Raw genomic sequence first — 25191 nt, forward strand, 5'->3', positions numbered from 1 at the left:
AAGAACAGAGGTAGACAAAGAGAACAGTCAGTAGGTAAGAATAAAAAAATAGAGCAAAATGACAATTTTAAAAAATCGCATTAGGAGAAAAGAAAATTTTTTTAACTGCTACTAAGACATAACAGAACTAATTTAAGGAAAAGGAATGCCATAAATAGTTGTCCTATTTTAGAGAAAAAAATTATCTCAACCAGCTTAATGAATCAAAACATGGCTGAATAGTTCTAACAATAGCAGGTTCTTCAGCAGGTAATATTACCTAGTTTAAAGAGAAAAACCCAAGCAGTTTGAGAAAAGTCTACTACTGACAAATAAAAATAATTTAAATAGCAAACAAAAGCAAGGGACAGAAGAATCCTCAAGTAGCATTTAATTGCAAAGGACATTTCAAGGATTTTTTATATTTTCCCAAAGAAATCCTTTGCAAAGTCGTATTTCAGCATCAACTTCACAATCAACTATTTTATATTGAATACAGTACCAATCAAGTTCAACATCAGCTCAGCAATTCACTGTGACTAGACTAAGGAATGTAAATGCCATTAAGTGTCCTTCAAGTCTTATGTTAAGCTTGAGTACCAAATGCCTTTGTAGTTCTTCTGGGGTATTACCATTAGTATAGAAGGGTTAATAGCAGAGGCTGATGATTGTTTAAAAATTCACATTACCAAAGTGGATTACATTGCATCTACTGAGGGGATCAACAATGTAAGCCTACACTAAGCCATTATTGCAGAAACAAAGCTTGCATTTTAAGCCTTTGGAAACAAGCATAAAATGGACAAAAGAAAAAATTCTTCTGATGTAAGAACAAGGCAAACACTACATGCTTTTCATACAGAATCACATTTTCAGAGCCATACAGAATACATGAAAATGGTCAAATAGTCTCCCCTAAAAGCTCATCATGAACTCCTGACAAGATCAGCAAACTTGAAGAAAAGGACAAAATGGATAACTGTAAGTGATCAAATGGCATAAAGGAAGTCTTGTCTTCTCTTTTATTCTAGACACAACAAAATTAATTATGTTGAATTTAGGAATGACTACTAGAAGAATCAAGTATGCTTGTTAAAGACTGAGGGTTTAGATCCTTAGTTCAATGCTTGATGTTCAAAGGCACTAAGAGCTGCAAATTTCTGTTAAGGTCAGTGGAATCTGAGGTTTTTGAACACATTTATTTATCTGGTCAGTTATAATTCAAACCTCGTTCATTTAAGTTTGAAAATACTAACAGAATCCTTCAGTCTTTTTTCCACGCTTCCTCTCATGCTCTCTGAATCCATCACTAAAATTTATCTTATACAAAATTAAAAATGAACAAAGTTTTAAAAAAATAAAAATTAACAAATCCCTGGTTGAGTATGCTTTGTTATCTGGAATGCTACCCCAGCTGGTTTTAAGTACCTCTTTTCAAACACTCCCCTATGGATCAAGATGCTTATTGCTGTTTCCCGTTGTAAATATAAGAGTTCAAGTTTTCTGACACAGTACTAAGCAGAGTAAAACACTCCAATGTTATGAAAGTAAATTAATAGGATATATTTAGCAGTAAATCACTGCATATGCTATCTATATTACAGAAAACACCCTTTTTTCAGAAACCCTATTCTTTAGCAGAGAAGATTATTTTATATTAATAGCCAGAAACAGCTTATTTTAAACCCCAATGCTAAGCTTCTTCAGAACCCAACTAAACAGGAAAGCATTATTCAACATTTACACAATTTAGGTTTCTAAATATAGCTTGCTTTTGTTTCAATTCTGTCATGATGAACTGAAATTGGATCAGCTACTGAAAAGCTGTGCAAATCTAATACTTAACATTAATCATACTTGAAGCAGACTACTGCAGACAGGTTCTGTTTTCTGAAGTGTTATTAAACTGTTAGCAGGAACAGGATTTATGATATTTGTCTTCTATGTTTACTTTAAAAAGAGCATCATTATTTAAATTATCCTTTTTATGACTACAGAATTTCACATATAAGTATAATAAAGTTCACACATGGAACAATAATTTTCCTAGCACAGGAAAAATGAATTCAGTCAATTTTATTAGTTCTTAGAGGTTTATTTGCAAGATTCAGACTGAGCACTGCCAACTGTTTTTTAAATTTGGCAATTAATTTAAACAAAGGTAGATGATCTTTGTACCAACTTCAGTTCCAAAGCTCTTAAAACTAGGATGATCTTGGGTATCTCCTGTAACATTTTGCACCTCTGGCTTTGGATCCTCTCAAGGATGGATAGAAGACAACAGAACTGAATTCCTTCCACGTTGACACCAGAGTTTTATGTTCTAGCAAGTTGGAACAGGGACAAGTTTCTCAACATTTTTCCTCCTCCCACCCATGATAAGGTGTCTTGGCCACATTTTCCCCTTCCCCCAGTTTAAAAGCTGATCTTCATCTTGTATTTTTAACATATATAACCAGGTTTGTCCTTTTTCTGCCTGATGGCTTTTTTTCTTCTTTAAGGGAGGGGAATGGATACTGTTGCATTTATAAGTCTACCTTTCTCTCATTCAGGATGCTGCAATTTTTTCTTAAAATATGTTAGCTCTTCCTGAATTTAAAAAACATATTTATCAGAACAGCAAAAATACTAGCAATAAAAAGAAGAAAAAACCTGTTATGCAGGAAGATTATATGCAAATAAATTTCTTTAAAATACATTGTGCACCTAGCTGCCTTTTCATCTACTGATCAGATAAATATTAACTGTGAGAATAAAGTACTTAAGAAAATGGGAAAGGCAGAATATAACATCTTTGATTTGGTTTCAACCCATAGGCTTAGATTTCATGGCTCAGAACAGTCTCACACTTGAGATACACAGAAGACAAATTTATAAATAAAGAAAATAAAAGAAAAAGAGAAAAAAAAATGTGATTTCTTAAAAGCCAGTAAGTTTTTGGCAAGTGATAGGAGAAAATTTGTCTACACTCTATCAATTTTCCTTTGTTCTTGCTACATTTTCTAAAAAGCTGAACAGAAAAGAGGAAACTGGTTGCAGTAGCCAAGAGCATATTTTCTGACATAGAATCAATTTTTTGTGCTATGAACCACTGTGACATCCCATATGTAGTACACGTATAAATAGACCAAGATGTGTCATTGACACTGACCTGATATCCTCATTTCTCTGACTATAGATATACTCTATGCTGTAAAACTACTCAGAAATGTTTCGAGCAAAATACTCAAAAAAGTAACAAGGAAACAGAAAGCATATAGTGTCTATATTCCAATAAGTAGGAGCTGAGAAGCAGAAACACAATATTGTTTCAAAAGAATAATATCTAAGCTTGGTTTTTTAAGGGCACGTTTTGGACACAATCATGCATAACAGCAAAGGGATAGTACAGTTACCTAGCATTTTTTGGCACTAATGTGTTATTAACATAATTCCCTCCACAACAATTTTTCATATGTAGCTTAGGAGGCTTAAAAGCTTACACCCAGGGATCTTCACTCACCACATTCTGAGTGTCTCTCTGAACAGGATGCACCTGGACCAATAGCAAGAGACAGCAAGAGGCTCTGGAGGAAGGTACTGCCTGCCTCTTTGATACTCCCTTTATGCTGTTCCTCTTCAATACACCTGAGGAGTCCTGTTCTTTTGTCTCTAAGCTGCATATTAATTTTCTCCAAGTAACACAGAAAAGGCCAAAATACATGTACTGATAAAACCCTAAAACATTCCTGTAATTATTTTAAGATTCATTAACTCTTTTCCCTACTTGCCTTAATTCTATTGCATTCACTAATCTTTTAGTTATTTACCATGAAAAAAATCAATTTTATTAAAATTAAAAATATCATTAAAATGTAATTTTCTACTAGAGCAATTTCCATTCATCTGACACTAAAACACCATTGTATTAGGATGCTTTTTTCTTCCAAGTGTTTTTACCATTCTTTAAAATTATTTTCTACAATACTTGTATGAACAGACATATCTCTTTCCTTATTTCTTTCAAGCAGAAGTAGAACTGGCATGTAGGAGTAATATGGATTCCTGTTTTGCACCTCAATGAAATAATTAATTGCTTACAAGAGCAAGAAGAAAGGCCCAAACTGTTTTCAACAACAGCAAGAAGCAAAATTAAACTTTCAATTTGTGTTAGGGAACTGTGACTGAACTTAATATGCTGATCTCTGAAGGAAGTGTGGGTGAGCATACATCTTGCATACCAGAAAGAGATAGATGGAGCACACTTCTGTGGGAAAATGCATATGCTGTCTATTTTTCAGATACCTATCAAATATCTCCTATTATTTCTTTGAACTAGAGAATGTTCCATCTGCTGAACTGGCAATAGTGTGAAAAGGAACCCACTGGGCTTTGTTAATGCTCAGCACACCAACTGATTTCTGATAGCTGGAAAAAGAGCAACAAGCTCCTCCACAGGCCTCAGCATAGAGAAATACAAGTCCTGCGTGACAAAACTGTCTTTGAAATGAAAAAATGAATTGTGGAGATTGGAAATAATACAGACAAAATCAATCAAGACACATTGCAAGGCAGAACAAAAACCCCTTGTATTGCTGATAGATCCCTTGGCACAAGGCTCTGAACTAACTCAATAAAGGTAATTAACAGAAACAACTCCAGCATGACTCCTTCTGGTACCTACAGACCAAACTGGCAAGTTGGTGGCAAAAAGAATAAGATGGAAATAACCACAGTATCCCTAAGCCTAAGGAGTTTCACTTGTTGATTCCAATTAGCACCTGACCATGAATACAAGCTGGAACATGCATTGTTCTGTGGGATGAAGGGAAGTCAGAGAAGCAAAGGGTATCCCATCAGCTAACAACATCTTCCTACTCTTAAGTTCAGAATCTGCTGAAAAGAAGACTACAGCCCCATCCTGGTTGGTGTGTCCTGGCCAAAAATCTAAAGAAGCATTCATAAAATAGAGGTCTTCCATACTGCCTCATCTCAAGTTCTGCCTAGAGATGTATGAGTTTAGGACTTTGGTTCATAGTACACACATGTATCAAAATAATTATGCACTGAAGTGATACAATAAATACAATTGGTAAATAAACACTGAAGAAAATAGAAACACATTTAACCATTAGCTAGCACATTTAACCACTGATAAGTGACTTAATCACCTGCAGCAAATTTCAATTATTTTATTTCAATATACAGTTTACAGAAATAAAAATCTGATGGTAAAGGTAAAAATCTTCTCTGTTCATAATAACTTTGAACTTCACAAGAACTCAAGTAGGAGTCCAAAGTGTTAAGCGAAAACTCAAGTCATGCTGTTCCAAACCAAAGAATAGAAAAACAGCAGGAGTAAAAAATTGGAATGGTTTTCAACCTCTTCAATTCAAGCTGATTAAATTCTATAGTATTTCAAACTAAGAATAATATTTTGATCAAGAAATACAGAATTCATGATAGAGACATATTACTACTAAAGGGGAGGAAAGACATGCCCTGATCATGCCACAGTACTTAATTTTACTGAATTATTACAAAGGGTAAGAAAACAGACATTAATAGCTCGGCAGAAGAAATTAGGACAAATACTGAAGAGGGTATGTAATTTATGCACTTGAACTTTCAGGGAATAAGTAGTCTCTTTAAAGTCTGAATGGACATGGAATGAGGCTGGTGAAGCACTGGTTGGCCATGAAGGTCCTCAGCACCTGCCTGGGCGCAGCTCTGAGGAAACTGCTTCAAGTTCAGTGTTGCTCTGCTATAAGCAAAAGGCCCCTCTGATTTATCCAGCAAATTCTGATTGCTTTACATTCATGGGCAGGATTCGACACAATTTAATAAATCTAAACTTTCTTGGACTGATTTTATATTCTGCAATCAGTCTTAAATTATAAAATACTTATAGAAAACAATTTTCACTAAAGTAACACAAAGTATTACTCCTGAAATATGGTTCTAGTCTGAACAACAATGGTACTCAGACACTCCAAAGAGATGGTGAAGAAATAGTTACTTTGCTTGTTATTTTGCCTTCATAAAACAAGTCTTTATTACAAACTTACTTTATAATGGCATTGTATAAGCAACAAATAAAATGTGATTCAACTTGAAAAAAATGTAAACATTTAATTAAAATAGATGAGTTAATCACAAAACAAGATTACTTATCATGTAATGTAAAAAGATAAAGTAAGTCATTAGACTATAAATAAATGTACATAACACGTGTTAACACATGCTGTTCCCAGTGCTTCCCTTTTAATATTCATGCTAGGATTGTTCACCACGAGGACTGACTCAATTAAAAAAAATTCCATTTTCAAATTTCACTGCTTTAAGACACTACACAAAGTAAAATGAATAGCTTAACATTTTTAAGCTTCCTCTTGCTCACACTGAAACTCCTCCAATTCAAAACTATTCTAATTAGGCACCTACTGTTTAACATAAAAGAATCTCTGAACTTCAAACAGAGGCATCTGCCAAAAAAATTGGATAGTGTTTAAAAAACCAAACCGCCTTCAAGTATTAGTGTTTCTACGGCAGTCCTTAGATGGTTTTAATCAAAATTCTTGCTCTAGACTGAATATGTGAGGTTTTTTTTCATATGTATATAGTAGAGATAACCATTTTTTATTTTCTTCTCTTTTCAACCTTTATATTTTTCCTCTAATTGTTTTTGAGCTGCTTAGCCTTTGCAAATGAAGCGTGTTGTCAAAAACTCCCTGCTTCCATTTGTGTGTTCTCTTCAATTTTATGCTATAATAACTGAATACAAATTGACTTGTGACAGTAACTAGTACTCCTGAAAATTTCAGTCACATGTTAATTGACTCTAATGTGAAAAAGGAACATAAGACCACACTTAAGTGTTCAGAGATGTTGTGTTTCCTGAAATACAATGAACACTGTGTTTGGATGCAGACACATTTATACACACATTTGTGAAGGCAATATTTTGATTGCAATAGTGATTTTAGTCATACAACAAACATTACAACTATCTTTTAAGTTCTTAGCCTTATAAGAACAACTATCTGATTCTTACAAGTAATTATACACTCCAACAGAGTCAATGCATTACCTGGCTGCTGGCCACACACGACAAGAGAAAGACTCCTATTCCAAAGTTACAGTAATTACTACACATCTCTCCATATTTCAGTGCATCTGCATATTCAGAGTGTACAGATCTGCAGACTGTGCAAATTCCTGCACTTGGAGGCAACCCTCAGTATCAATACAGGCTGAGGGATGAAGGGATTGAGAGCAGTCCTGCAGAGAAGGACGTGGAGTACTGTTGGATAAAAAGCTGGACATGACCCAGCGATGTGCACTGCAATCCAGAAAAGCCACAGCAAAAGTAGCAGGACTGAGTTTGAGGAGGCAATTCTGCCCCTCTGCTCCATTCTGGTGAGACCCCACGTGGAATACTACATCCAGTACTACATCTGGAGTCCCCACTACAGGAAAAACAGACCTGTTCGAGCAGGTCCAGATAGGAGGGTAACAAAATCCACCAAAGGGATGAACACCTCTCCTATGATGCCAGGCTGAGGGAGTTGGGGTTGTTCAGCCTGGAGAAGAGAAGGCTGCAGGCAGGCATAATTGCTTCTTTTCAGTTCTTCAAGAGAGCTTGTATGAAAGATGGACTTTTTAGTAGTGCCTTCAGGACAAGGGTAATGGTTTTAAACTGAAAGACTATAAATTCAGAGTAGTCTGAAGGAAGAAATTTTTCCAGTGATGGTGGCAAAACACTGGAATGGGATGCCCAGAGAAATGGTAGATTGCTGGTAGATTCTGGATATGTTTCAGATCAGGCTGGACGAGGCTCTGAGAAATCTGATCTAGTTGAAGATGTCCTGATAATTGCAGAGGTGTTGGACTAGATGACCTTTAAAGGTCCCTTTCAACCCAAACCATTCTGGTATTCTACAATGGACAGAGCCAAAAGGATTCAAGGTACATAAACCCAGCAAGAGCCTGGCCCTCTATAAACCAATAACAAATAGCATTCATGTTACAGGCATGCAAATTACTGCAGGTCAAAAGTAAATTTCTGTGTTACAGCTCCACAAGAATTCCATCTGATAAAACTGAATTTGTCAGTTGAGAACACAGAATCACAGAGTCACTTAGGTCAGAAAAAACCTCTAAGATGATTGAGTCAAACATTTCACCGATCACCACACAGTCAACTAGACCATGGCACAAAGTGCCATCTCCAGCCACTAAGCACACAGAAAAATCCATCCTTCTCTTCTGGGGCTCCCACTGCCCAAACAGATCCACACTACCTATGACTGCACAATCAAAACCACTCTAAGTAACTGCAATCACAAGAACAATCTGTTGAAGAAAAAGACTGGAATAAACAACAAAATGAATCACTATGTTTATCTAGACAGTATTTACATATTTTTCCTTTTTTCTTTTTTATTTAAAGAACTTAAACTGTCTTATCAAGTTTACACACAACACTACATGGCCCAAAGATACATATCCATTTACAGGTTTCAGCAATAAAAAATAAACCATCCACATCTGTGCACATGCCAACAGAAACAATGCATTCTCATGTAAACCAGGAAAAAAGTAAAATTTTAGAATAAGAATGACAGTTCCTTTTTTCACTCCCTTAAAACTTTCTAAACATTCAGATTACTCATGTATGTCCTTATTTGAATTGTTATCTCTACAGCACGACAAAAGTGAGGGGTTTCAATCAACATAATTTGAAGGCAGCACTTTTTAAAGTAAACTGCATTTAAAATGAAAAACAAGCATGTAAATTTCTTCAGACAGGGATATAGAATCTCTAGCATGTGGCAGAGAAGCCTTGAGACCAAAGCAGACATATAACCTGCTCTAAGAAGGCTTAAAGACTTTGGTATTACTCATCTTGCTCATCCAAAAAAAAAACAGATGCAAATCAAAGATTCACCTGGCAGAGAAATGGCAAGTATTAATATTAATCTACTTGTGCAATTTCAACAATCTGAAATAATTTTATGGGAGACACACATTTAGTTGAGAGAAAATAGTAATATTACAAGTTAGTGTTTCTATAATTTCTCAGACTTCCACAAATGATTTCTTTAACTACACCAAAACTTTATAGCAAAGCCTCAAGTACATACACTTTTTCACTGGGAAATATAAGTAAAAGTGATCTCTGAAAAATACATGTATGTCTTGTAATACTTCCATGAGACCAGGCTCCATCATGTCATTCTGAAGAGTTACAATTACCTGAAAATAATTTTGATGGCATTTTTGAATAAAGTAAATAGTATCAAAATTTCTGAGTTAATTTAGGAAGAGAAAGAAAGATGAGCTCTCAGACCAAACCCACTCATCTTTGACTACAACCAGACATGTTTTCTCATATGGTGGTCTCTGTACATGTTAGTGGATTTGAATCACATCTTTTCCACCTGTTGTACTTCTATACTTGAACACATTTTACACTAAAATGCTCTGGGTATTGTGAAGTTTGGGGTTTTCACTTGTTTTGGGGTTTTTTGAGGTTTTGTTTTGAGAGGGAGTCTTGCAGAGAGTAACTTGCTTTTTTTGATCTTATGCCCCAGAGAAGGAAACAGAATGAGCCCAAATAAGCACATCCTATCAGCATATCATTTCAATTGGCTCCTACTGAAAAGGGTGCAAAGGGTCAGTTTACAATGCAATTCCAACTAGGATAAACACTTTATTTAAGCCACAACTTCACAAGAAAATATCACCATATAATACCTGAAGATGCCTAATGGAGTGACACCATGCTGAAAAGGCACTGTTCTCAGCCTTTCTGTCCACTCAAATCTCTTAGATATTAGATATTAATCTATATTCTCCTGGCACTGAGTGGGGGATATCACTAAAAGTGACATTTACTACACAACTCCACTGGCATCAAGATATCCAAATAGTACCAGAATGTACACCCACATAATTTGGATTACACCTAAAAATTTTGTATTAAGATACCAAAATATGTTCAGTTCAAGTCAATGTAATTTATCCAGAAATACCTACTGCAAAACACTATCATCTAATCTAGAAAGCTGGATAAATCACTGGACTAAATTCTGAATTTTTCAAGTGTGGTCCTAAGCACCATCTATTCACACAAAACCTCTTTTTTAGTAGGGGAGAATCAATATTATGACAAGTTACCATTTGTCAAGTCCTGCTAGGAGATGTATCCTTTTTCCAGGCATGAATCTACTGGGACTGCTTGTTAACCATGGCAACTCTGGTGGTGTAAGCAGATAACATGCCAACTTGCCTACTAGTTAAATTAGTTTCTGTTTTTTACAAATGTTTCTACTAACAAAAAAAAAAATAGATAAATTCAATGCATTTGTTTGTAGTTAAAAACATTTCCCTAAGGGCAGAAGTTCAATACTTGAGAGGCAAAGATACACTGAAGTTAGCTTGGTAACACAAAAGAGATAAAGTCAGACAGCCTTTCAAAGGGCCGAAATCTTTCTTTGAGTATATATATTATGAAGTTATTATTTTATATAGATATTATATGTCACGTATGAATTGATATGTACTGTTTTATTATATATTACATTATATATTATACAATGTATATTATAATATATAAATATATTACAATGATATATTATAATTATATACTATATGTATTATACAGATTGAAGCTGACGACCAGATCTGGGTGCAGTTCTTGATCAAATGCTTAAGTCTTTATACTTTGGTCAAGTCCATTTACCTACTTCACAAAAGTAAGCAAACCAGGCCTCAAAGTGATTTATTACTGTTACCTACATCAATAAGTTGGATGCTGTAAAGCTAATGTTGCTTCTAGCCTTGAAAATCCAAGGATGAAAGGCACAGCATAAGTGCAAAGTAGAAGTAGCATAATTAAGTGTTCAATGTAAAAGCTATCCTGGTCTTTGAAAAACTATCTTTTGCTTTGAAACGTGTGAATATCAACTCACTGCTGTATTAACTGGCTCTGCACAGTTATCCCACACCACCATAAAAATTCCAGATGTGATACAGTTCTTATATTTAGAAACGCTACCCTTTGTCAAAAAAATGGTATTTCCAATTTTGGGAGGAAAAATTACTTTGATATAACATTAATATGACTGCTCATATTAAGAGAGTGATTACATATGAAGGTACACACAATGGTCTAACTCATTCATGTGAGCAGAATGAACTGCAATTTAAATATACAACTTAGCTGGTGCTGAGTGACAATGGGAGCCGCTGCCTACTTTTGAAGTTAGCACAAATCAAGTGTCAGACTTGATCTCTGTGTCTCTGATTTCTGATGTCCTTTTTTCAGTGATGCTATTTAAAGAGCATTAAAAGGTTTTGAGGGGAGAAGAAGGGAAACACTGCACCTTTTCTGTAAATCCTTAGGCATTATAAAAAACTTCAGACACCTAATTTCATACAAAATCCCAGATATTTAGCTATTTCTTATACATATTAAAAAAACCCTTTCAATTCCTAAAAAAATACTGTAAGACACTCTACCTAGTAGTTCTATTTCTAACACTGCATCACAGATATTACATTTTGGCTTGACTATAACAAATTTCTCCTCATAAAATTCAAGACGGCCTTCTTCCAAAACTAGTTAAAAAAAAGGGCAAAAAAAGGCAGCAATCTCTTAATAAATATAGCACCTGAAAGCTCTCTGTCAAATTCCAGTATTTTATTAGTAGTATTAAAAACACAGAGTGAACTGTTATTATAAGTAAGTTCTATATGTTTTCTTTGAGAAATATTCTTATTAAATATGGGGAAAAAAATGCCTGTTAAAAAAAAAAAAAAGAAACAAAACCAACCTGGATCTAAATTATTAGATCATGAGATTGTTCTTTTAAAATATAGTCCTCCAAAAAATTATGTATGTATGATAACATTTTGGTAAGTCATGAATTCCACAGACACCAGTACCATTCTATTCAATAAATGAAGCATGAGTAAGACAGAAATCTGGTATCTTAAAGCTATCATATATTAAGATGGCATCATCATTCAGGTAAGCTATTTAAATCTTTTAACATGACAAACAGCAAAAGCTCTTTTAATGTTAATAAAGAAATAATGAAGACTCCTAGGTATAAAAGACTCCAACTACTGGGCTTTAAAAAATAAAGTCAATTAGTAAGAAACACCAGGTGCTAAATCCACAAATTAGTTCCAGGTACCAACATCAGATGTCACTGATATCCTCAAATTTCCCACTCAACTGCAACCTAATCCTTTACACAACTAAAACCTCCACAACAATGGTGTTTATGTACAGGACCACCTAAGTTCCAACATTCAGACGCTTGCACCCACACTAATGCCTTATAAAATGAAGCAACTTCCTCCCAGAGTGCCAGTTTGGGGCACAATATAGGTAGGCAGAAGATCACTATTTCAAGGATGCAGTCATTTTCACATTGCTGTTTCCAAAAAGTTATTTAAATTTAGATGCTCTTCACCCCAGGAGGTTGCCCTAACCACCAGGCTGCTTCTGAGCTATATTTCTCCTTTTCTACAAACTACTCTCTAGGACCAATCAAATACTCAGTGTAAAAGGAATGGGGAAAAGGAGAAAGGAGTCACCAATGGTATTGCAATGTCAGAAAGCAGGATTAAAACCACTCTGCAGCCCCAGGTACGTTTTTCCTGAGAAGCAGAACTTTTGCAAAACTGAACATGACCACAGCTTAGAGTCCAAACCATTGAGTATGTGAGTAGAACCTTGTCCAGGCACACACAGTGTGTCTCTGCCAAGATAAAGGAGTATCTATAAAGAAATCTCCAATGGCCATGTCCTATTTGTCTTGTGAGTAAATCTAAGCTCTCTCTCCTGTTAAGAAAACTTTTGTTTCGCTTTCTCTTGTTTCTCTTAACAGAAGCCTGGCTATCCAAATATCAAAAGAAAGTATACCAGTAAGAAAGCAAAGGAGAGAGAGTCACTCAATTATCTGCAGGGAGAGAAAACAAGCTGGGCTGCTGGCCTCAGCATTTCCTACTGTCTTTCTTAATTCCATCCCTGACAGATTGCAAGTTCCTAGGAGACATGGGGACCTGGGCACCAACTCAAGACTTGTGAGAAGTTAAATCCATAAAATAACAGGATTTCCAGAAAAGTCATATAGGTGCAAACTGCAAACCTTAATCACTCTCAGCTGGCACTTCAACTTCATAGGCACCACATTCCCTGTAATATATCATGCAATGATACTCCTGCCTTTATTCATGTCAGAGTCATCCCAGCTTTGAAAAAGTACTGAGGAGCATGGACCCAGTCTTGTACACTGCAGACTAAAATATGAATAATATGAATCCCAGATCTGTTTCATTTCTGCTACGTAATTTTTGGTTTATTTACTCCATATCAATCCATGATCACAAATTCTCCCTCACCTTCACATTTCAGGAAAGAAGTGACATCACAGAAGTATACTGTAAATATGTTTTAGCAATAGCCAGCAACTTAACTAACCACAATATCTTCCACCATAACTCTCTCACACACACACACAAAAAAAAAAACACACAAAAAAAACCACACAACACAACAAAAAAATAAAAAAGACAATTATTGCTAAATCAATGTGGCAGAGAAATTATTTTATCTTTCCATGTATTCTGGAGACTAAATGTAAAGCTGAGATCATAACCCAAAATAATTATTAAGAAGTTAAAACAGAAGAATTGATTTCTGGTACAAAAGATATATGCAATTACAACATCACAAGTAAAGCTCTAAGTTACACCACGTTTGCTGTAAAAAAATGTTACTTAAAGCCCACAAGATAGGTACCATGCACCTCTCTTTCAGCATCCTAAGAAGCTTAAAATCTCAGGCTCAGACAAGGAAACTAATAAGGAAAGAAGAAAAGGACATGCTACAGAGAGAAAAGGAAAAGAATTAATTTGTAAGCAAGCAAAATAAATTAATCCAAAAACACTGAGTTCTCTGCTTTTCTGAAAACAGTCCTACATGTTAGAGCATAAAAAATCTGAAACAGATAACCAATGATACAAAACATATCACAGTTCTAAAGCACTTGGGGAAGAATATAATACATTTGCATGTCTCTGAGTGAAATATCCTGAAGGATGAAAACAGAATAGATACAAATTAATAGGGGAAGTCGTGTTGTTTTATATTTTAGGGATTTCTTTTCCCTCATTACAGAAATTGCCAGATCTAGAGCTTACTTAGAACAGCCTAGAAACTATCAAAATCTTCAGTGGCAGATGCTGCATTACTAACAAGTGAGATTTTAAAAGTAGGAGGCCAATAAATATGAAAACCACTGAATATTTTTTTTCTCCAAATATATAAGGCAGAGCAGAAAAATATAAAAGTATATAGTATTCTACTTTAGCAGAATAATTCTACTAAATACTAAGCCTTTTTTAATATTAGTAAAGCCTTTCTTTTGACTGTTACCCCCTTTTTCACTGTTGTAGTAATGCAGAAGGTTTTAATTTCTGTTCCACTCAGAGTAAAATGCATTCTTCTTTGTTAATGATGTTTCCTCTGTCAAAAGCAGGAGCTTGATGAACGGGTTGAAAAGCCACCTAATTTCACTGTTGCTGCTGGAACATTAACTTTAGCCTTGTCAAAAGCCATTCTATAGCATTTCACAGTAATTCTCAATGAAAGAAATGTTCCACCTACTAAACTGATTATTACTTTGTGAAGGTAGAAGTTCATTTATTCAACAACATAATTAAAATATGACAAACCAGAACATTAAGACAATGATGCTCTAACTTACATCCAGATCAAAAATGAATAGCCATTAAAGGAAGAAATGCTGTTGAAGACTTTTAAAAAGCTCAAGAAATACACTTGCGTTCTTCTGTTACATTATTAACAAGAGCAATAAGAATGAAGTCACAATAATATAAATAATTTAGTTTTTTCTGTAACCTAGTTTGTGGCTTAGCAGGATGAAACTAAAAAAGAAGAAAAAATGGTTTATAATCCAAAATATTTCAGTGTGAATTAACTGAATTTCTTATAGAAAACATTTCACATTAATTATGATGAAATAGAATTTCATACTAAATATGGCAACATAATTATTAAAATTACCAAACTCTTCTTATAATTACAAAAAAAATATGTTGACAAGACCTTTCTAAATGCTTAGATTGTGAAAGCATCACTGAGTCAGAATCAGTTTACACAGCTAAATAATCCCCTACCAGATGTTATCAACTCAGTCTTTAAAGTATCCATTGAAGTACATTTTCCAAAAGCCTTGGTAGTCTTTCACTGATTCAGACAACAGAAAAATGTTTCCTAGTTTTCAAATTAAACTCATCACTCCAAATGAAGCTGCTGGAGAGAAGTGAAAAATGCCGATTAGTTGTTAATTACTCTGTAACATTCTTCTCTTACTGTCCAGTCCTCTCCCCTCTAATATAAACAAACCAAACTATCTCAAGCCCCTCAAGGTTTTGAGGGGCTACATTTCCTAAACTCTGTAGACCTTATTTATAGTTCTTTTTTAAACCTTGCTCTTCTATAAAGCTCCCATAATTCTATAACTATCAATAAAAAAGTTTCCCAAAATAGACACAGATAAGCACCAAACAGAAGATGATCCAGCCTTACTACAGCAGGAGCTTTAGTAGTCAGAGAGACTAAATGCCTTTTCTGCAACAGAACTATGACTTCACTGTGACCTCCAAAACCCCACACAAGTTGTATTTTGCCATTCTATCTTGTGTATGCTTCCAGCATTAATTTCTCCTTTTTAACACTGATCCTCACTGTATTTTATGAGTGGATTTCAGATCACCCATCTAACACAGACACAATGAACCCCAGTGTCAGCCAAGGTGTCTGCAGCATCCACTCCCTGACCATGTACCCCAAACCTGTATATTACAAAGGTAGGCTAACTCCAATACCTGGAGATGTATGACAGCACTTGTGACACCTTCTCAGCCTAACAATGAATTGGCTGTTAAGCATTCCCAAGAAACCAGTCTCAGCTAGGAAGATAGGTAAAGAATTATCTAATCCTATTTCCTTATGTCCTTTATGAGAACACAGCGGAAAACAGAATAATAGCAAAAGATACACAGGTCATACTCATTGTTCAACATTTATCCTGAAGGCTAGACTCCTTGACCCATTACTACACAATACACATTTAAAAGTAGGGCATGAACCAAGGACTGTGCACTGATTTCCTAGAGTGCAACATGGCCTTGCATTGTTAAGAAAAATATGTGAAAAACATTAAGCTGCATCACCCTGGGGAGAAAAACTTAGCAGCAGCACAGGCTCTCATCCTGACCGCCCTACTGAGCTTCCAGCAGAAACACACACATACATACACACATCAGCAGACTCAAGCTACCAAACTCACTTGAATTATTTGAGTTCTATGATTTATTTCAAAAATATGTCACCACCATTTAGACAGATGGTGGCAAAAGTCACCTCGACCAAAGTAATATACTGTAGGGGATAGCTCATTTGTCTTGGCTTCCATCTCCTTAAATGCATTTAAGAGTCAGAAGGAAGCTTTTATCACATGATCCTTCCAGCCTTGCCCTTTTCATCTGGATCTCTGAGAACAGATTTCTCAAATACACACAGAAAATAGTTTCAGTCAGTTACCTAATTCAAAGCACAGGCTGGCAGAAGTGGTGGCTCAGGAGACAGGAGCTAAAAGCTAAATTTAGAGAGGGGTACAATGAATTTTTGGCTGTCAGTAGGCTGTCATATACCCCTAGACTTCCAGAAAGGTGGCAGGTATATTAACCCCTAGAGTAGGCAAAATGAAATGAGAGGCCATGAAGGCAGAAGAAAAGATAAAAAAAACTACCTTTTTGCTTTTTACCCTCTGCCCCACCCCCTTCTAACTATGCTGTTCAACAGTGGTAACTGTAACAATCTGCTTTATTCTCCCCTCTCTATAGAATTCAGGACATTTTTCTCCAAAAAACAAATTTTAGAATGCTCCACTTAAAAAAAAAAGGCAGCTTTGAAGGCATGGTTTATTAAAGGTAATTTTACAGCACAAAGAATAAACTAACAAAAGATTAACATAATTCATCAGACAATTAAATACTACTGTAATAAGAGCTACCTTCTCACTAAACACTTCAAACTACACAACAATAAACTTTTATTTGAAATCAGACAGATATTCACATGAACAAAAAAAGACAACACAGTTTTACATTGATGTATCTAATTGACACAACTGGTGATACAGAGAGCATTTTTTGTTTTTCAGAACACAACACCAGTTGCTACCAATTAGACCTTTTCCACAGGCAAAAATACAGACTAAAAATAGGAACACAGTTCTGAGGAATACTTTTTGGCTTACAAATTCTACAACTAAATTATTTTTTATTCTAAAAGAAATAAAAAATTAATTCACTCAGGAAACAGCTTCTGTTGAGATAGTTTATCTGACTCTACTAACTCAGATAAAATAGCTTCTGAGAGTATTTTTTCAATTTCATCCCGTTTGTGAATTTTAGATTCATTTACCAATTTAATGTCCAATTTAACCAATGCAATCAGAATCAAATCATGTCAAGAATTACTAGTATTTCCAGCATAGTTTTCAAATGCAGGAAATTACCCATACTAATTCCATCTCCTACATTCACATATATTTTTTAAAATTTTGCTAGTTCCTGTTTCCTTATTGCACATTATGTATAATTTTGAGTACATGGCTTAAAATCTTTTGAAATCTTTTCATATTAAATTATGTATTTGGATAATAGAGGCATTAAAGCACATAATGCAGAAAAAAACATACAAAACCCTTCTGGAGGTCCAGGTTATTAGAGGAAGCATAATAATTTTGTCATTTAAATACTTGGAATCTTTTATGAAAGATTTAACAATGCTCGGATAAAATTTCTCCTAATATCTACTGCCAAAGTAAAAAGTATTCAAGATGCTGAGGCTCTTCCTAAACCATAAAAAATATACCTAGAACTTAACTGCCATATGTATTCTCAGTTCAGTAATTTCCGCTTTATTTCCCTATCTCTTATGAAAAAACCCTCATCCTATGATGAGCTCATTTATTTCAGCCACTCTATTCTTGGTGTCCTCAACCTTTCTCTTCCAGTTTCTGGAAGCAGCCTTGCTTCCTTGGGAGTGGAAAGGGCCTGAATGCAAGTGCATTTCTTTGCTTTCTACTTGAAACCCCCACCCTCCAGAGAGCTCCAGACACTTTGTTCTGCTCAGCAGTTCCCTGAGAATGAGCAGAACAAGCCTGACCCAATTCTATAGGTGTGGCCAATGCTGAACAAAACACTTGGGCAAGGTAACAGGTCCAGCTGCAGAGAGTAGAACACACTGTGTTAAGAAAAATTTTTATTTCACTCTCAAAATATATTTTTCCATTCTCACAACGCATTTTGCTGCTATTTATTCTGCACTATACTCAGAGCTCTCCAGTCTATGATAAATCATTTGTCACAATCACAAAAGCTATAATTTTTAGGGCAAAGTCCACTATGGAGGTGGAAATGTCTTAAATTATATGGCATGGTTACAGAAGCACACTGACATTTTAGGAAGAAGTAAGGTGAAATCACTATATTTAATATAGAGGTAAAAAATATACTTTTTTTTTAAAAAAAACAGTAGCATTGTAAGAAGGTTCTAGTCACTTAGTCACTTGACTTTACTGCACTAAAAAAAGATGAAAGAAGTTTTCATCCAGGCTACAGGGTCTCTTATCACAGACTTACCATAGGTTAACACAGTTGGCCATAGTGCATTTGGTTCACATTCAACTGGAGAAGAAAAGTAAGTTGACAACTGGGTGAAACCTGCAGGCAGCATGGAAAAAGAGGGCCACTTGTTTGAAAGGGAGAGCCTAGTCTAAGAACAGGTAAGGAGCCTGTTTCTCAGCAAAAGATCCAGTCAGCAAGGTAACAGCATGAGCCACCCTAACCAGAGATGTGAAGGATGCTATAGATGTGACCCACGTGAGACACCTCAAGACTAAGCTGCAGCATTGTGCCAAAATTTACACTAGTTCTCTTTGATCTCCCACTAAGAAATACAGGCATTATGTTAAAGCTGCACAGCTTTCAAAAGATGTGAATTATCTTTCTTTACTCAAATATCAATAATGGTCTTCAGCTGAAAAATTAAGTATTTGTCATTATAGTCCCTGTATCTTCATATCTACCAATATTGTCTTGATGCTACAAAAAAAAAAGATCTTCAAGGGCAAACCAATGTAGTTATCTGTCTTTCCAGAGGTTTTTTCAGTTTATTTTTTTCTTTCTTTGGTGCATTGCAGAGAGCAGGTGGCAGGGAAAACAAGAGGGTGAGAGAAGGTAAAACTGTGTTTCTGTTGGTGAATATTAAGAGCTACATAGAATTAATGTTCATTTTCTAGGTGGATCTTGGTTTGGAAGGCATAGGTGTTATTCTACACTATAACACCAAACAAAGCTTTTGTCATTTAAAGATTTCTCACATTACAAAAATAATAAAAAGTTATGGAAAACACGGGAGAAAGCAATGTGTTAACTTCCTCTTGCCAACACTGTATTTTACTAATACAAGCAAATACATCACTCTTGAGTTATGTCACACTAAAGTTTTATAGGAATGCAAGGTAACAGTGAAGCTTTCTAAAGAAACAGAGAAAAATATAAGAGTGGCACATTTAGTTTCCCAATTAACAATAATGTCAAGATACATTAGCAGTAGAAGTTTAATAAAAATTGGATTGCAGCTACTTCCTGAGGCTTATGAGGTGTCTCTAGCACTGCACCACAGCATAGCATATCAGAACACAGTGAGACTGTTTACCCTGTCAATCATTTGTCAATCTATCCAGCTTTCTACAAATACCCCTTGTATTTGGAAGCAGTTTCACAAACCTCAGTAATTAAAATTTTTAACACAATAATAGACACATATAGCAAACCTACCAAACTAAAGCAACTAGCATGCTCAGGGAACAAAATGTAATGTCATGGTTACCTTTGGGCAATTAGTTAGATATAAAAATCCCACACAGCTATTTAAAATACATGTTTATTTTTCAGGTACTATTTTCATTTTTCTTGGGGGATTTTTTAAATATTTTATTGATAAGAACATGTGCGTGTGTGTGATTTCAAAACGAGCAAGTAATTTGTTTTTCTCCTGCACTGCATGCATCCCATAGGAGAAATAAGAAAACACCATCTTGAACACAAAGCATCTTAGAATCATTTATAATGAAGAAAGCTAGACTAACTAGATTTTTCATTAAGAATGTAGAAGTGAATTTTCAGGAGAAAATGTCATATTCTCCAGAAAAGACAGAAATCTAGACATCCCAATGTCCATCAACTGAGCTCACAGTGAAAGTCACCAACAAGTAACATCGTGTTGAGGTTCAGGACAGTGATGAGAAATAACATACTGAAGATACTGAGAAGACAAAAAGCTTTCACTGCACCCAAGAATTGGATGAATTTGATAGTAGAAGTACAGAAGAAGCACGACTAAACATGATATCCCCTGGGATCTGACAAGTTATACAAGAAGAACAAGTGTCATCAGAAATTATTGCTGATATCTTATCTGTTAAATGATCCTCTATTTCTTTGCACACAATTTTTTCTTTCATTGATCCATGATGTGTAAAAAGGGGATTTGACCAGCATAAAGCTCCTCCTGACTGCCCAGGAAAGTTAATCTGGCACTCTGTCAAATTACAGGTTTGATTGCAATATGCAGTCAGTGTCTGTATTGGTGAGGAAATAAAAATTTCTGTACTGAATTACCCCATCCTGTGACTCCAGGTTCAGGTTTTGCAAGTTTACATTTCCCAAAGAAACAAAACCTCCTGCAGCTGGCCAAACAAAATATTGGTCCACAAAAGCAGGAGAAACAGTAGCATCTTTTTCCCAATATAAATCTAATGATGGTTTTGTGAGTAATAGCCATCTTAATTCAGACACGCACGGTGATTTCTTCATTTTATACATAAAGCACTTATCCAGGAATTCTAATCTGCATGTTTCAAGTGACTATATACAAAAAAGTAGTTATATAATTTGCCAAATTTCTTGGTCCTGATTCATGATGTAATTTCACTGTTTGGTGAAGCTGCACCATGAACAGTCTGCAATTTCCTTCTTAGAGTCATCTTACCCATTTCACACTGAGAAAATGATTGAAATTAGCAAACAACAACTCAGGGATTGAGAATAATCTGAGAACAAACAATTAGCTCTGTCAGCCAGGAAACCATATGTACCTTATAACAGTACTAGCTAGTACTGTGATAGGAAAAATGGAATCTGGAAGGACCAGAAGGTTTCTGAATTTCAGAAAAGCATATTCCAACAAGACTGTCACTCACTTTAGAGATAATGTCAACTACTAAGACATTGATAAAGTCATCAAATCAATTAATTGTAGGCCATTAAGAAATCTTCAGGGCTAGAGCTGGCACTAATGGAAGTGGAAGAGTGAGGAAGATTGAGTTCTTCATGATGAAAAACACACATCTTCCATCTACAGACACATCACTATTTTTCAAGATTCACATGCAATTTTCAATATTGTTTCCTACATTTTTCATATGCTTCCCTTGGCACCAGATTTCATTAAGATGCTGGCAGTGCCATCTGCAGCTCCAGAAGCACCTCCTCTGTCAATAGTTTGATCTCAGATGAGTCATTCAGCCTGGGCTAGTGAGCAAGCAGAAAAGCCTCTTAAGCCTGTGTAAATAAATCTACTCAATGAGCTGCATTAAACACCTTGCAAGAAACAGGCAGTCAAGTGAAGAGGGTAAAAAAAATTGCCTTTACCACAGTTTGAAACTCTAAACTTGAAATTTTGATTTTTAAATTCCAAAATTCTAAACTGTGCCATAGCCCACATTCCATTGCAAAGTCCTGCATCATCATGGAAGACAAAAGGCACATCATTCCAACCAGCAATACAGTTGTCCCTGATCTTTGGTAGAGTTACCTGGAGAACTTGATGGAAATAATCTCCCAGTTGCCAGTGCTGATGCTCACAGTGGTATCAGTATCCTACATTAGACATCCACTTTTGGACATAACTTCATTTAGCAGAGAAGGTAAGCAGAACATTTAGAAAAAGCTAACAGAACATGTTTATATGGAAATTGCGTTCATCAAAAAACAGCAGCAGAGGTTGCATCAAAAACAGGATTCACAAAAAAGTTAAAACCTTTCTGTCCTAACAATAATTTTCCTACTCTCAAACCTTCTTTCTGAGTTAGGACTTTTCAGGTCAGCCAGACTTGAAAATTACTTGAGGATACAAAAAAAAAAAAAAAACCACCAAAAAGGAAAAAACCAACCGACATCTGAATTATATACAGATACTAACTTAAAAAAAAAAAAAAAAAAAAAAAAAAAAAAAAAAAAAAACCCACACATGTGGAATTCCAGGTTAAATTAGTACAAGGCTAGGAAGCTCATGAAATCTGGCAGTAGCTGGCTCAGCATCCACAAGGGGGAGCCTGCCCCAGGGAACAAATGTGAACTCTTGCTCTCCATTAGACAGCTCACGGCTGTCGGACAGCTCACCAGCCCACAATCTGGGACAGAACATTTTCCGCAAGTTTTAGACTTTAATCAGAGCTGATGTTTGCATAAGAGGAGAGTCACAGAGAGGGAAAGCAGGAAGGAAGCTGAAACAAATCAAGAAATGGGGATGTGACCATTACAAAGAGAATATATATAACCTGTCTAAATACACTGATTTTTAAAAGGAAGAACCAGCCCAGGGAAACAGGAATGGAACATATGCACACAAAAGATATATTTCTTATTTATCTTGGTTCCTTATAGTATGTCTATTTCCGCTTCTAATCTGCTTGGAAATGACTAGATATTTGTTAGTATTTCCATTTTGTAACTAATTATCTTCATAGTCATAGTAATACATTCACATAAAGGCATCAGAGCTGCCAAATTCCTTCATTACAATTTGGATCATGGTGTAGAGGCTGTGGTGTTGGCACTTGCATCTCACTGGACCCATAACAGCAGACACTCATCATCATCAAGTCATTATCACATTTTCCCTTCGTGACTGTGTTTATTTTAAGAAATTCCCCTGTGTTCAAACACTACCTAGGCTTATTTCAGGGTAAAAATTCTATACAAAAGTTCAGCACAAACAACTGTTGCTTTACTTTTCCTTTATAGTTCATACCTTCTGGAGCAGTTCCTACAGATTCATATCTTCAACAAAACATTCAAAAACAAAACAAAAAGTAGAAAACAAACAGAAAATAATATTTATCATAAATATTTTAACCACACCCCCTGCTTCTCTCCCGCCCCCCCAAAAGTTACTAAGTTTCCTTTTGAAACTAGTTAATTTACATCACATTTTCTTTTTTAAAAAAGTCTCATATTTGTAAAGTTTTACATAGTGCAATCCTCTCTAAACATTACACTACCCCAAAAGCAATGTTGATAAAAATTACACACAGCAGGATACTGTTATTAAGCAAATAAAGGAAAACAAAGCACCAATTAAAATATGATTTCTGATTATACAATATTTTCCTCCAGTAAGGAACAGAAACCAAATTCAGAACATCTTTTCAACCTTCTTCTGGACCACCCAACTGAAACACTGAGCATAATTCAAGTTGTTTGGGTTTTTTTTAATTACTAGTTATAGCTTTCTATATATTGTTTATTCTCCTTTCTATATAAAGAGAAAGATATGGGTTCTCCGTATCTTCATTTAGAAAGACATTCCTAGCATATCCAGGGAAATTCATTAACCAGGACATGCCAAAATGATGATGACCTTACACTTGGGCTGTACAGATACAGTGATTATCTTCTGTTGGTATCTTTCCTTAGGCATATCAAAACTACTCACCCTTTTTTAAATACTTACCTAATTTAGAGGGGACCTGCACTATTATTGTGCAGAATGAGATTACACCATTAAACACTTTTCAGCAACATTCACATTTAGCAAACTATTTAAGACATCATCTCAAGTTCAGAAGCCAAAATAAAACACAATTAACAAATACAGTCATACAGCTGTAATTTAAAAATGCAAGTAAAGTGAACAAAATACATTAATAGCAGCACACTTTCTTACAAAAAATCTCCACACAGAGCTAACCATGCAAAAAGGAGGCTCTGAACCCCATTACAAGAATCTAGTTTAAGTTCCATTTTCAACAAAGTACACAGTTACAAAGCTCTACATTTCTAAGGAACTATAAACTGAAACTACAGCATCACATTCTTATTCACTATATGAAGATATTAAGCTAAGTTCCAAATTCATGTCTCTAATTCATCAAATAATAATACAACATTTAATGGATACAGATATTTTTCCTAATTATTTTCTTTTGGAGAAACAGAGAAATCTTTTCAAGACAGACATCTCCACCTTCATTGGCATTTTCTCTTTCACTGCTTCTCAACCACTGGGATTTCTGGGATTTGTTTCAATTCTTTGGGGGTTGTTGCTTTTGTCTTAAAATGTTAGTATTTTAAACAGTAACAGTGAAGGCCCAAAGAACTACCAGTGCTAATGCATTTTCAGGCCCACACATCACACACTGATGCCTTGCTGTATGCATGAAAGGCAGAGTTGTGAACACTCAAATTCCTGTTCCATGGAACACACAAAACTGAGTGTTAGTTATGCTAATAGTGCTTTACTTCAGGAAACAGACTTTGAAGTCTTTTACAGCAACAGGAACCAAACTATGGTTTTTTAACACAAAATGCTTTCTACTTTTGTTTATTCAACATGCAACAATTCTTATGCACCTTAATCTGAATTTCTCTAGAATAAACATGTGAAATAATACACTTTTCTGCCAGCCCTGAAAGGCTCTCTAGGCCTCAATCCTACATTACAATTATGGTAATCTGCAGCTCTTGTAAGACAAATTCTTCCCTGGACAAAAAGACAAATCAGCAATCAAATTGCCAAGTATTTGTGACTTTCAGTTAAATGGTAGCTTTTTCATGTTTCAGAATTTACTCCCTTCTCCCAACTCACTGTCTAGAGCCTATCTAGGTATGAGAAGCACTGCTGGCCAGCAGTGTGGCTCCATCTGACTCCTTTTCTCCTTTTCACCCCAATCAAATACATCACATGGAACACAGCATTGCAAGCTCTCATTCATACTGCAAGGAAGAATCAGATTCCTCTCCCCACCTGGCACCTTTGTGGACAAAATCACG

General features: G+C 35.3%; 1 protein-coding gene and 1 long non-coding RNA gene across 11 annotated transcripts in view; one reads left to right on the forward strand and one right to left on the reverse strand.

Annotated features, from left to right (window-relative positions):
- SLIT2 (slit guidance ligand 2) overlaps positions 1 to 25191 on the reverse strand; it is a 260841-nt gene that overhangs the window by 201528 nt on the left and 34122 nt on the right. The window lies entirely within an intron of this gene.
- On the forward strand, positions 848 to 6536 carry LOC129120548 (uncharacterized). The gene is made up of 3 exons (XR_008534277.2): positions 848 to 960; positions 3508 to 3555; positions 3990 to 6536. It is a non-coding gene; the product is annotated as an uncharacterized LOC129120548 (long non-coding RNA).

The sequence above is a fragment of the Agelaius phoeniceus genome, chromosome 4, assembly GCF_051311805.1.
Source record: "Agelaius phoeniceus isolate bAgePho1 chromosome 4, bAgePho1.hap1, whole genome shotgun sequence".
Taxonomy (NCBI): domain Eukaryota; kingdom Metazoa; phylum Chordata; class Aves; order Passeriformes; family Icteridae; genus Agelaius; species Agelaius phoeniceus.